The following is a 14,691-nucleotide window of genomic DNA, read 5'->3' on the forward strand; positions in this document are numbered from 1 at the left end:
TGCATAATAAAATACAAAATTTACATTTGTGAGGTTCACTCAGCCGTCTTAATCTAGTTCTTTTTGGGTTGCTGGGACCTTCTTTCTAGACCAGCCAAAAGGGCTCCATCTATGCAAGCTCGTTGCACTTTGGTTTCTGCCAAGGTAAGACATTTGTATCAGATTGCAATTCAGCTAGGGTCATCTGGTTTAAAAAACGCTATCAGTGCTTTTCTCCCCATGCGGATCCTCCCAAAGGTTGAATTGTGGTTTGAACAACCGAGCCCTTTCTTCCTTCAAGGGATGGAGGTGCAGATCAAGTGTGCCATGTTCTCCATTCCGTTTCTGCACAAGCGGTAGCTCTCTGCATTGTTGATCAGCCGTCCATAGTGCAGAGACGCAGGAGGTGTGCCATGGTAATGCCATCGGCAAATCCACTGGTCCCATCAAGAACAATGGGTCAAGATGCAGCTTTGAGTGAAAATAACTGTCTATATGAACATGCACTAACCCAGAAAATGCACGAGTTAGTGCATGAGTGCCGTTTCACACAGCACAACTCAGAAACACAGTGCTGTGGTTGCCCCCACTTTATTTACAAGTTGTGCTGTAGGGAACTTATGCACTAACTTAGAACAATTCAGAGAGTCTCCATAGTTATTTTGTGTATTGTAGACAGTTTGCTTGCATTCAGAAAATGATGCAAACCTCTCGTTTGTGGTGCACATATGTTCCATATCTTGAACAGGTTTGCACCTACACACAGGCTCAGAATTGAGCTATGCAACCATTTTACCAAACACAAGCAGTTCCCCTTCAGAGACTCCAGGGCATAGCCCTGTCACCTGTGAGCCCAAGAAGCTGCTGCTAAATTAAATTATTAGACAGGTAATAATTTTTTCAGCAATGTTCATGCAAATACAACTTTCGTGTTTACATGAACTCTGCAGTGCGCAGGTCAGCCATGTTGGCCTCTCCACCAGGCTCCTGATGACAGGGAGAGAACGAAGGGGCTAAGCAGCTATCAAGCTACCTCATTTTAAGAAACACAACACTCTGTAGTTGGATGCCTGCATTGTGCATATCTGAGGGGCATAATTCCCAAGCACAATCCGTTTTAAGTAGCAGGTATACTCAGTGACGGCCCGTGTAGGGCGTTTTACCGGGGCGGTGACGTGGCGCAGAGGAGGAGCAGGGTGGGGGGGTTGCAAAATGCGGCATACGGCCGAGTACAGGTAAGTTACGAAAAAAATTAATAAAACGAATTTCGTTGCGCGCGCTGCATCGCCAAATGCGATGCAGCACGCGCAACGAAATCCGTTTTAATAATTTTTTTCGTAACTTACCTGAAATCGGCCGTTTGCCGCATTTTGCAACCCTGCCCCTCCTCTGCGCCACGTCACCGCCCCGGTAAAACGCCCTACACGGGCCGTCACTGGGTATACTGCGCATGCCTCAGGCAGTGTAGTATATCTGCTAAAATGTGGCTGTCATGGCGAAAATCATTGCATCCTTGAGGCTAATGAGGGGTAAAGATGGTTGAACTTGTGGAGTTTCATTCCATGGAATTCCACAGAGTTACAGAAAAACGTAGCGAGATCCGGCGGAATTCTGCCAATGGGTGGAGAATATGCAGCTCGTGCTGCAATTCAGTGCTGATAGCATGAGCAGTGAAATCAGTGCAGGCGGCACCATGTGTTGTGCAAGAGTGCGGTCATTCGAGTTGATTTTGCTACTGCTTTAGTAGAAAATCTACTTGAGCGGCAACAAATCTACTCGAACAGCAGTCCTCTGATCATGACCGCTTGGGAGCACTAGCAACCACCCACGTTACAAAATCACGCTAGGGAACTCAAAATCTCGCTCGCTCCTGCCAGCTTGCATATACTGAAGCCTCACTGGAGAAAAAGTCCGCCACATGGTGATTGACAGAATTTGGCTAGAACTCCGCATATAAGAGTAACACAGAGACCAAAGTTCCACCAATTCCGTGAATGGAATGGAACATTCCACCCACAGAGCAGCAGATTCAGGACCCCCAGCTAGTGTCTCAGCTTCTGATTGGCCTGTGCTTCCAGTCCTATCGAGAAGCTGGGAGAGGAATTGAGGTGGGGCTTCCTCGGAAACCTAGACCTGCTGCTCTGTCCAGCTCCTTGCTAGGAATCATGGCTTGATATTTCCTATATCCAGCACCAAATTCCTGCTCTGCTGCTGCCATGGAGCCTCTGAGACCCAATAAAAGGAAGAAAGCTAAGTAACACAATCAGTGTTGCATTTCCGAATATGTGTGATTGAAAGAGTGTTTGTGAGTGACTGAGAGAGAATGAGATTGAAGGAGAGTGCATGTTAGTTTAATGTGTTTGGGAGTATCAATGTGAATGAAAAAGTGAGTATCAATGAGTGAGTGAGAGTGAGTATGAAAAAGGGAAAGTGAGAGAGTGAGTGAAGCAGTGCAAGTAAGTTAAGATGAGTAAGTGAGGGGAGTGTAAAAGAGTCAAGGGAGTCTCTATCAATGGAGCAACAATCGCAATTGCACCAAGGAACAGAGGCTTGGTGCACCTGCTGCACTATTAAAGCAGAATACCTATACCCCAGCAGTTTAATTTAGAGCTCCTGTACAACTGTATTTGTGAGGGAGGGTCAGTGATTGTGAAAGTGTGAGTGTGTGCAAGTGCATTTGTGGGGGAGAAATAGTGAGTGTGAGTGTATGGGTATATTTTTGTGTGAGAGCACCCAAGGCACATTATGAAAACAATGACGAGAACCCAAGGCAAGTTCCAAGCCTCTCCACTTTTTAGGGATCACCAACCGCCACTGAAACAGGCATAACCTTCTAATTGCCATAAGCGTAGCGATTGTGGTAATGGATTTATGTGAGAAAACACTTTCCTTTCACTTAATTTTTGTTTTTCAAATATTTAATAAAATATGCCACATGCGCTTGGAAATTAGATGAATATTTTAATGAGGTTTTGAAAACCTTTCTTCTCTCGCTTAAACATGTCCCTTCTCTTTCCATTGCTTTCTAAACAAAACTGCAGACAAAACTTCAGTGATTCACTTCCCCATACTTTCTGCAGGGATTGCTTTACCGTGCTCTATGCCATCGCAAGCTATCACATTTTTTATTTTAACCATCATCAAGAGTTTTCATTTTTTGGGGAACATTGGCACCAGGCTGGTCGATCTGTTTGGTCCAACAATTTTGCTACCATCACCACTAGTTTTAGGAATTGAATTCAATGGTGGGAGAAAGCATTTAAAGATTACTCCTAACATAAAACCCTAATAATTTCAACAAACTTTGTATCCTCCATTCATATGGTAATCATATGTAGTTGTGTTTCTTCTAAAAAATACAATGTTTCTGAAATATTTACGAGAGTTTAGCAGAGGTGACATCTGCGGTTTTACCTTATAAATTACTTTCTGATGGATACATCTGCCAGTGGATTCCTCACCTTGTGAATATCCCCTGCGCCAGCAACATTCAGAAACTTTTGTAGCAGTCCACGCCGATGAGGTCGAAGACGACGTCACAGAGACACGGCTCCGCACGCGACTCCGCTGACGTCACCGGCTCCATAAGAAGACCTCGTTGGCGTGATGACGTCAGTTCCCTTTTTTCCGCGCCGACGACGCCAACGGATTTCGGGAATCGTTACTAGTAGCGTTACTTGTTACTTTGTGTATTTTCTGGATGTATCTGTCTTTCTTCGGGAAGATGTCGACAAGGAAGTCGGGTTTCAAGCCGTGTCGAGAATGTGGCAAGCACATGTCTATTACCGACCCACACGAAGATTGTGTTTGGTGTCTTTCATCCGACCACGATGTGGATGGTTGTTCCAGCTGCCGCAAGATGAGCTCGAAGGCTCTTAAAGAAAGAGAGGCGAAGCTCTTCATCGCTCGGATGAAGAAGAAGGAAAAAAGAGGAAGAAGGAAGTCTGGATCCAGGTCGAGGTCGAGGTCGGCGTCCAAATCGACTTCGGGGCATGCTTCGAGAAGTAAGAAGCATAAGAAGAAGAGGAGGCATTCTTCACATCATCACTCCGATAAAGGTTCGGCTACGAAGTCGAAGTCGCCTACTCGACGTCGGAGAGAGTCAGTGTCTCCTTCTCCAGTCCCGACTTCACCTCCAGCTCCTTCTTCTCCGGTAACTTCGCCGACTCCGGCTACGTCTCCGGTGCTGGTGTCATCCCCGACGCCGGTTCCATCTCCGGCTCCAGCTTATTCTCCGGCTCCGTCTCCGGCCCCGGTTGAGGATCTTCAAGCTCCGGGTGAGACTGTGACGCCGCTTGTTCCACCGTCGGCGCCGGCAGGCCCGAGTCCGGTGATGCCTGACCAGTATCCTGCATTCCCTGGTCCAGGTCAGGACCCCACGCATTATCTAAATGCCATGTACGGGGTGTTTTCAAGGGCCATGTATACCTCTGGTGCACCTGTGGGTCCGATGGGTCCAATGGCTTTTAATTTGGGAGTGCCGCAGGTCTACCCTCAAGCTCCATTCATGCCATTCTTTCCGGCAACGCCGTCTTGGCAGCTACCGGCGTCGAGAACATCGACGCCGCTTTCCTCTTCACCGGCGCCGACTCGACTTTGTTCGACGCCGGCTGCTCCTGTGGATCCGCGTTCGACGCCGGCGCCATCGGATTCGAACACGGCGCCGCCGACGCCCTTGGTACGGATTCGTTCCAGAAGGGAAGCACAGAGAGTGGTGGATGAGAGAAGATTTCTTTTGGAAGAGGCTGAAGAGGGAGAGTTAGTTGAATCTGATGAGGTGTTTGAAGAGCTAAAGGAGGCAAGTGGACTGGATTTGTCTCCAGAGTGGGAAATCACTCCACCATCAGATGAGCCCTCTAAAGATGCAGCGCCGTATCATGCGGTCATCAGAAAAGCTGCGGAGTTGTTGGACCTTCAATTACCAACCACGGAGTTCAGGTCTAACATTCTTACTGAGGTACTGCATTCGCCTACTGCAGTCTCGGAGCCTTTGTTACCCTTTAATGAGGCCATTATGGACCTTGTGCTAGAGGTATGGCGCAAGCCTTTTTCAGCTCCTGCGGTCTCCAGGGCAGTCGCAAGGAGATATAGAGTGGCTCCAGGGGATCCTGAATTTTTAACTTCGCACCCATCGCCTGAGAGCTTGGTAGTTCAGGCGGCTTGTTCGGGAAGATCAAAGGGGGCCTTTCCTCAGGTTCCAGGAGACAGAGAGGCCAAAAAGGTAGACCAATCGGCCAAAAAGGTCTTTTCATCAGCCAGTATGGCTCTTAAGTCGACAAACGCGACGTGTTTGTTGGGGCGCTATATCCACGCGCTCATGGACTCAGCGAAGAAGTTGGCACCAAAGCTGTCGGAGGAGGATAGGGCCGGCTTCAATGAAGTTCTGACTGATGCCCAGGCGGCTGCACGCCAAGTCATTCAAAGTGGGCTGGACACAGCAGACTCAGTTGCCAGAGTCATGGGGTCTTCTGTCGCCACCAGGAGGGGTGCATGGCTAAAGTCCTCTGAATTCTCTTCGGATGTGCAGTCGACTTTATTGGACTTGCCTTTTGATGGTTCTGGTTTGTTTGGTAAGAAGGCGGATGCTGCTCTCGAACGCTTCAAGGAGAGTAAGGCTACGGCTAGGTCGCTGGGTCTTCAATCCCAGCCGAGAGGATCTTTAAAAAGATATAGGGGCTTTGGAAGGGCGACTTTTCGCTCTTATAGACCGACCCAGCAGCAGCAGCAGCAACAACAGCAAGGTTCGTTGTCCAAGGGATACAGAGGAAGAATCAGGGGTCGCTCACGTGGTCGTCAACTCTCCTCCTCCTCTTCCTCTTCCTCAGCCCCTCCCACCACCGCAAAGCAGCCCTAGATTCGACATTCCGGATCATGTTGGTCCTATGGGGGGCCGGCTTACCCATTTTCTGCAAGATTGGGAATCTGTAACTACAGATCTCTGGGTTCTGGATCTTGTAGAAAATGGGTACGCCCTTCCCTTTCGGGAATTCCCTCCAAATTACCCTCCTTGTCAAGGGGCTTGCTCGGAGGACCACCGTCTTCTCCTGCAGGAGGAAGTCCTGAAATTGTTTCAAAAAGGTGCGATAGAGGTGGTTCCGGTGCAGGAGAGGGGTCAGGGATGCTACTCCCGGTATTTTCTGATTCCGAAAAAGGACGGCAGATTGCGTCCGATACTGGACCTCAGAATCCTGAACTTTTACCTGAAACAGGAGAAGTTCAAGATGCTCACCCTTGCGCAGGTTCTTCAAGCGCTGAATCAGGAGGACTGGATGGTGTCGCTCGACTTGCAGGTTGCGTATTTTCACATCCCCATCCTGAAGTCGCACAGGAAGTATCTCCGGTTTACGGTAGGGTCGCAACATTATCAGTTTGCGGTCCTCCCGTTTGGTCGTACTTCGGCACCTCGAGTCTTCACGAAGGTGATGGCAGTGGTGGCAGCTCATCTCAGAAGGTCGGGGGTCTCGGTTTTACCTTATTTAGACGACTGGCTGATCAAGGCGGAGTCGTCGGAGAAGGTGCTGCATCATCTGCAGGATACAACTCGGCTGTTGTACAAATTGGGTTTTTCGATCAACGTGCCCAAATCTCACCTGGTGCCCTCTCAGCGCAACCTGTTCATAGGTGCGGTACTGGACACTACTGTTTGTCGAGCATTCCCACCTCTTAAAAGGATTCTTGACATACAGGAAATGATTCCTTTATTTTACAGCGGAGCGGTCGTTCCAGTTCTGAAGGTCCTTCTCCTGCTCGGTCTGTTCGCCTCCTACATCCTGTTGGTCAACCATGCACGCTGGCACATGAGGGCGCTCCAGTGGTGCCTCCGCAAGGGGGAACAAACTTTACAACGCAACTATTACAACGCACTACACTTACAACGCAATTTTTACAACGCAACATCCACAACGCATTCCATTACATCGCATGACACTACAACGCATTTTTAAAAACTACCTTTACAACGCATTCCATTACATCGCATACTACCTTTACAACGCATACCATTACAACGCATAATATTACATTAAAACCCCTACACTATCCAACACTTACCCTAATGTTGCACCCCCTGGAGTTAGAATAGTAATTTTTACCCCCATACTATCCAACACTTACCCTACTGTTGCACCCCCTGGAGTTAGAATAGTAATTTTTACCCCTATACTATCCAACACTTACCCTACTGTTGCACCCCCTGGAGTTAGAATAGTAATTTTTACCCCTATACTTTCCAACACTTACCCTACTGTTGCACCCCCTGGAGTTAGAATAGTAATTTTTACCCCTATACTATCCAACACTTACCCTACTGTTGCACCCCCTGGAGTAAGAATAGTAATTTTTACCCCTATACTATCCAATACTTACCTTAAATGCGATGTAATATTATGCGTTGTAATGGTATGCGTTGTAAAGGTAGTATGCGATGTAATGGAATGCGTTGTAAAGGTAGTTTTTAAAAATGCGTTGTAGTGTCATGCGATGTAATGGAATGCGTTGTAGTGGATGTTGCGTTGTAAAAAATGTGTTGTAAGTGCATGCGTTGTAAAAGTATGCGTTGTAACGACATACATCCCTCCGCAAGCAGTGGTATCAGCACAAAGGGGATCTCAGGGAGTCTGTGAGGATCTCCAGAGAAGCTGCAGCGGATCTATCTTGGTGGAGCGTGGAGGGCAATCTGTCCCAAGGAAAGTCCTTCCATCTACCTCCATCGGTGGCCACGGTGATAACGGATGCATCCACTTTAGGGTGGGGTGCTCATCTGGGGGATCTGGAGATCAAGGGTCTTTGGTCTCCAGAGGAAAGGTTGCTTCACATCAACCTTCTGGAGTTACGGGCGATACGTTTGGCGCTCAAGGCCTTCCTCCCTTCCCTTCGCGGTCAGTCTGTTCAAGTCCTGACGGACAACACGACCGCGATGTGGTATATAAACAAACAGGGAGGGGTGGGGTCTCTTTGTCTCTGCAGAGAGGCCCTGCGTCTATGGTCCTGGGCTCAGGACCATCAGATTTGTCTGATGGCAAATCATCTGGCCGGGGTTCTGAACGTACGTGCAGACAGTCTCAATCGGCAATACTCTGCCGACCACGATTGGAGGCTCCATCCGGAGGTGGTTCGTCACGTCTTCCGGATGTGGGGAACTCCTCGGGTGGACCTGTTCGCCACTCACGAGAATGCTCACTGCCCGTCATTCTGCAGTCTCCAGTATCCGATGCAGGGAGCGTTGGGGGACGCGTTTCAGTTGAGATGGGGCTCGCGACTCCTTTACGCATTTCCTCCCATACCCTTGATTCCTCGGGTTCTGAGGAAGATTCGCCAAGACCAGGCCCAAGTTATTTTGGTCGCCCCGGATTGGCCAAGAAGGGTGTGGTACACAGATCTTCTCCACCTCTCCTCGTGCCCTCTGCTCCGTCTCCCTCTGAGGGCAGACCTCCTCTCGCAGTCGGAGGGGCAGGTTCTACACCCCCACCTCCAGAGCTTACACCTTCATGCCTGGAGATTGAACGGGGCAACCTGAATTCTTTCTCTCTCCCGCCAGATGTGGTGGATGTTATTTTATCGGCCAGGCGACACTCCACCAAATCTATATACTCATATAGGTGGTCTAAATTTGTGCTTTGGTGCGGACCGAGGTCCATTGATCCCTTGAAGGCTCGTTTGTCTAACATTCTACAGTTTGCCCTTTCACTTGCTCAGCAAGGCTTTGCTGTGGCTACTGTGAAAGGATACTTATCGGCTTTGTCGGCTTTCCTTTGTTTGCCGGATCAGCCGTCTTTATTCAAGTCACCTATTGTTCTTCGTTTTATAAAGGGCCTTACAAACAAGTTTCCTCCAACTCCCTTTATTATGCCTCAATGGGACTTAAACCTTGTATTAACTTATCTTATGGGTTCTCCCTTCGAGCCCTTACACAAATGTCCCTTGAGGCTGTTGTCCTTTAAGACGGTATTCCTTATTGCAATCACCTCGGCAAGGAGGGTAAGTGAGCTTCAAGCTCTTAGTTCGAAACCCCCATTCTTGACTGTGCATGCTGAACGAATGGTACTCAGGACCAGGGCTGCGTTTTTGCCTAAGGTGGTAACTCCTTTCCATCTGGGGCAGTCCATTACCCTCCCTACCTTTTATCCTCCCCCTCACCCTTCCAAGGAGGAGGAGAGACTTCACCGCTTGGACCCTAAGAGGGCGGTGAGCTTTTACCTGGACAGGACAAAGGACATCAGAGTTGATGACCAGCTCTTCGTGGAGCGGAGAGGTGTGGCTCACTGGTAGAGGCGGCAGATCCGCAAGCAGAGAATCGGCCAGGGACCAGGGTTCAATTCCCGATGCGGCAGGGTTGTGGACCAGGGTCAAAACGGACTCGATAATTCTCGCCTCGGTACCTACTCTAACCAGGAACACACTCGGCAACTCTGGGCATTAGCTTGCCTCATCTCCACAACGGCCCCCCACATTCACCGGGGATGCCTGGTTTCACCTTGGAGATACCCAGGAGGGACCATCTCACAGGGATAGCCAGGACGGGTTCCCCAGCGGTCTACAGCGCCACGACGCCTCAGGGCAGCAGTGCGCTTTACAAGACACATACATTTACATGCATTTACATTCGTGGGCTTTGCTGGCTGCAGGAAAGGTCGAGCGGTGCACAAGCGCACCCTTTCCAGGTGGATTGTCTTGTGCATCAAGATTTGCTACTCCCTGGCTGGTAAGGAACCTCCGGAGGGTTTGAGGGCTCATTCCACTAGAGCAAAGTCTTCCACGTCTGCTTTGTCTAGGGGTGTTCCTGTGGAGGACATTTGTAGGGCGGCAACTTGGGCCTCCCTCCACACCTTCGCAAAACATTATTGCTTAGACACCAAGGTGAGGAGGGACGGACAATTTGCGCGATCCGTCCTTCAGGACTTTCTGGTATAGAAGGGTGGACACCCTCCTCCGGGAGTGGGGACTGCTGTGGAATCTATTCACAAGGTGAGGAATCCACTGGCAGATGTATCCATCAGAAGAACAAGTTACTTACCTTCGGTAACGCTTTTTTCTGGTGGATACAGTATCTGCCTGTGGATTCCTCACTGACCCACCTGCCTCCCCGTTGTCCATCCTTCTATACCTGTAATTCTATGCCTATAATTCTATTGATGGTGTTTCAAATGTGTTTATTACTGTCAAAGGCATTATGTTATTTCTTGTGCTTTGTTATTTATTCTCCACACTGTGTGTGTTGATCTGCATATTGTGTACTGTGTATACTGTGTGCTGTCAGTCTGTCCGTGTGCCTCGAAGGCACGGAAAAAAGGGGCGGAACTGACGTCATCACGCCGACGAGGTCTTCTTATGGAGCCGGTGACGTCAGCGGAGTCGCGTGCGGAGCCGTGTCTCTGTGACGTCGTCTTCGACCTCATCGGCGTGGACTGCTACAAAGTTTCCGAATGTTGCTGGCGCAGGGGATATTCACAATGTGAGGAATCCACAGGCAGATACTGTATCCACCAGAAAAAGCGTTACCGAAGGTAAGTAACTTGTTCACTACGAACTATGAATAGCTGCATGTTCATAGGTGTGGGGAATTCTTCTAAGAAATGTTCATATGTGGGGCATGGTCGAGCCACTGACCATGATGGCCGCGCTGCTGTGAAGCTCCAAGCCAACAACCCTAATCCTATGGGTCGCAACTTCCATCCTTGCTTTATTCGGCAATACTGAGGTTGCCAGAGCATCTGAAGACCCGACTGTCCTGCTGGCAGAGTCCAATGACCTAGCCTGCCATGTAGGTCCGCTGCAGGGTAGGCGAGCCCCAACCCACCTCAGAGGCCCCCTGCGACAGGGGTAGCGTGCGAGCCTGAGGCCAGAGCTGCGGAGCCTCGCTGGGCCTCAACCCTCCTGTCGCACCTCGCCTCGACTGGCCAGCTGCTCCCCAATGCGTGGCAGTGGAGGCGCAGCTCCAGACCGCTGTGGATGGTGCTGTGGGCAGGCCTGGGCCTGATACATCTCCCCTTCCTCATTGGGTGAACTGTGGCCTAGTACTTGTGCCACCTGTGCCACCTGTGTGGACCCCTAAGTTGATTGCGACCTGCCTGTGGATTGGCTGGTGCTGCGGGGGTGTGTGCCTTCCCTACATTTCACCGAGTTACTGCACAGCACTATGAGATGTGCACCCTCGCTGGATGGCTGTGGGGGCTGTGCGACTGAGGAGGTGGACCTGGGTCCTGCGGCCCTCGTGGTGAGTGATCCTGCTGCTACACCACCCATCGCCAGCTGCCCATCATACGTTGGGAGGCCTCCTACATGTGATTGATTCCTCCCACCAGGTTGAGTGCCCCACGTTTGGGGCTCCTTGGCCCGTCTTTTGCCTCCCGGCCCTCCATCTATCCTACATGAGTGGCTCTGCCTCTATAACTGCTTGCGGCTACAACGTGGCTCCTTGATGCCCAGCAATGACCTCCACCCTACTGTGCTTCCCCCTTTATAACGATCGCTGCTGGGGATGCTCTGGGCTGGAGCTTTTGGATATTAGAGCTGCCACACATTCACCGGGCCCTCTGTAGTAGTGGGCTAGTGCCAATTTCCCTTGCCCTGTTTGTTCAAATACATCTGCCAGCTGCTCCATGAAATCCTCTCTGCAGCTCCACCACCATGGGCCGGGGAGACCCTAAACAGCATAAATTAACACTTGACCAACCCAAATCATCGAGTCCCAGGCCCCCCATCTGACATGGATGATGACCAGGACTGTGTGGCTTGCACAGACCCCCTGGAAAGAGTGACCTCAATCCTTACCGAGCTGTGCATTGGATTCCGTGCCACAGATACCTGCTTTGACTCCCTTACCTCCTGACTAGACCACATGGGAGAACGTTTAGACAGACGAGGCACCTGCCTTGACGCTGGGGAGGAGCATGTCTCCACTCTTGAGGACACGACTGGAGAAAACTGAACGGCTCCTGAAAGCAGTCACCATTAAAAATTAGGATTTGAAGGTGCGCTGCAAAAATACCTGCATTACTGGCCTGGCAGAGACCCCCAACATAGGGCACCCAGAACAATTTGTGGAAACCTTGCTAGTTAAGCTATTTGGCACCCAGAACATCTCCCCTACAATCATCATTGAGAGGGAACAAAGGTCCCTGGCCCCCCCAACCACCTCCTGGAGCTGCACCACGGGCAATAATTGATCACATGCTAAATTATAACAACCAGGATGCCTTCTCTGTCAGGCCAGGGAGTGCTCTCCTCTAAGCTATCAGGGCACCACCATCTCCATTTAGCCGGACTTTACCTTGGCTGTGCAGGACGCATGATGTAATTTCATGGAGGCAGAGGTGCATCTCAGGTAACACGGGATCAAGTATGGCATGCTCGACCCCTCCTGGCTTCGGGTGGTATCAGATGGCAAACAGTGGTTTTTCGACAATCCGGCCGAAGTACTCACATTCTGCAAACGATTGGGACGGGGTGGTCCCTCCTCAAACTGCCCTACCCCGGATCACTCACCACAGGATGACAATGTTTCAGCTAGTGCAGACCTCTTTAATCCTGGCTGAAGGGCCATGCTCTGATTGTATGCAGGTTTCACCGGGCCACCAGATCGCTAAAGGTTTTCTGCAGTTATATGTTCTGCTTTGTTGGCCCCTCCCTGCAATCCGTGATGACTGCCTCAACTTTTATGGAACACGCATAATTACTCTTGTTCAGAATGGTCTCCTGCCTCCCATATGTTGCCCATTCCCCCAGGATGAATCTGAGTTCTACAATGTTGTGGGCTTTACTGGGATTCGTAAGGACTTCTACTCCTAGTGTGGGTGGGGGGATGTTATTGAGGGATTGTCTTTTGGACTTTCATGCTCTTTCTGACTTCTTTTTCTTCCTCTCCTTTCTTCTTTCTTCCTTGACGCGGCAGGACTCTTCCTATTCCACTCTTTTCTCAATGGCTACTTCTAAGCAGATGGTGGATACGAGCCTCCTTACCTGGAACGTTTGAGTCTTGAATAACCCTTGTAAAAGTAAACTGGTATTAGCATACCTTACTCGACATGGCACCAAGATCACATTCCTACAGAAAACACATCTACCCCCCACAGACATCCCGGACTTTGCTGCGTTGTGAGGCTCGCACCATCTTTTTTGCCAACTATTGCTCCTTTTCCAGGGTAGCCTGCATACTTATACATAAGTCTCTTGCCTTTATACGCCATTCTACTGTTGCAGACACTCAGGGCTGCTACGTTATGGTGACGGGAACCATGCTGGGGAGATGAATTGTTTTCTTGACCCTATATGTCCCAAACAACAACGACACCCCATTTGCCAGACCATGGCCGCCCTCCTGGATGGCAATAAGCTCTGTTCTGGTAGGCTGTGACTTAAACACCCTACTCGATCACCGCCATAGACTCCTGCAGCATAATCCCTTGTACGAAGCCACACTCACTGATCGCTTCTCAGAATATGATACATGCGCACACCCTCTGGGACGTCTGGTGCACACATCATCCTGTGACTACAGGTCACGCTTTACTCAGATCCACACTGGAATTTTGTCTCCTGTCGGCATCTGACTTCCAATGGCTTCCAAATATACAGGTGTTGCAGCACATGTTGTCTGATCATGCCCCGGTGCGGCTGACGCTTACTCTTCCTTACTACTATGACTGGGAGCGTCTCTGGTCCTTCCCCTCGATGGCGCTGTTGGACTCGGTCTTCCGCTTCAAGCTCCAGGATGCTGTAGTAGAATGTTTTCAGTTGAATGTGGGGTTTTCCAAAAATATGCCACTGACTGGGATGCATTTAAGGCCTACATTTGGGGAATATGCATTTCCAAACAGGTGGGCATGCTTCGCAATATCCGTAATAGTCTGACACAGGTGGAGAATCCCTTAAGCACATAGATGAGAGGAATGCTTCCTCAACTTCTGCTCTCCATGAGCACTCCGTTCTGTTGGAGGAGCTTCATGACCTGGTTGACAGGGAGTTTGCTCTTCTTTGTAAACACACTATGGTGTGGAAATATGGTGAGGGTGAACGCCCCAGCCGGATGCATGTCCACCTCCTACACCCCCCTCCGGTACCCAGATATACTGCAGCACTGGGTATGGATGATGGTACCCGTCTCACTTCTACCGAAAACATCCTCTCCGACGTAGCCATCTACTATAAATCACTCTATACATCTTGCCTCACTCCTGAGTCGTTAGTGCATCGGGGTTATTTAGAGGAGATAGGCATGGTCTGGCTCACCAGCGGTCAATGCAGAGTGGCCCTTTCTCCATGACACCCTGCGGAAACTTGGAATTCCAGGGAGGTTCACAGCCCTTATCTCCTTACTATACTCGAATCCAATGGCTCACAACCGCATTAATGGTTCCCTCACTGACCCCTTCAACATCTCACGTGGCACTAGGCAGGGGTGCCCAGTCTCGCCTTTATTATTTATTATAGCAATTATCCCACTGGTGCGCCTCCTCCAGGAACGCCATATGCACCCAGGCTTACAGTTCCCCAAGGGGCTGCTCCTTATGCCCATGTATGCTGACAATATACTTTTTTCGTTTGACACCCCTACTTTAATCTAACTCCAATAGTCCAGGAGGTGATCCGGTTTGCCGAGCTATTGGGCTTATGCATGAATTGGGCAAAATCAGAGCTGTTTCTCCTCTCTGATGCCACCCCACCCTCTGCATGTGAATATCCCTTTAAATGGTCCGCTGACAACACTAAGTATCT

The 14,691-nt window shown here is 49.9% G+C and overlaps 1 protein-coding gene across 3 annotated transcripts in view; it reads left to right on the top strand.

The window, feature by feature from the left end:
• Window positions 1-14,691, top strand: part of CACNA2D3 (calcium voltage-gated channel auxiliary subunit alpha2delta 3) — a 2,334,275-nt gene that overhangs the window by 1,696,019 nt on the left and 623,565 nt on the right. The window lies entirely within an intron of this gene.

The sequence above is a fragment of the Triturus cristatus genome, chromosome 9 (assembly GCF_964204655.1).
Source record: "Triturus cristatus chromosome 9, aTriCri1.1, whole genome shotgun sequence".
NCBI classification, from domain to species: domain Eukaryota; kingdom Metazoa; phylum Chordata; class Amphibia; order Caudata; family Salamandridae; genus Triturus; species Triturus cristatus.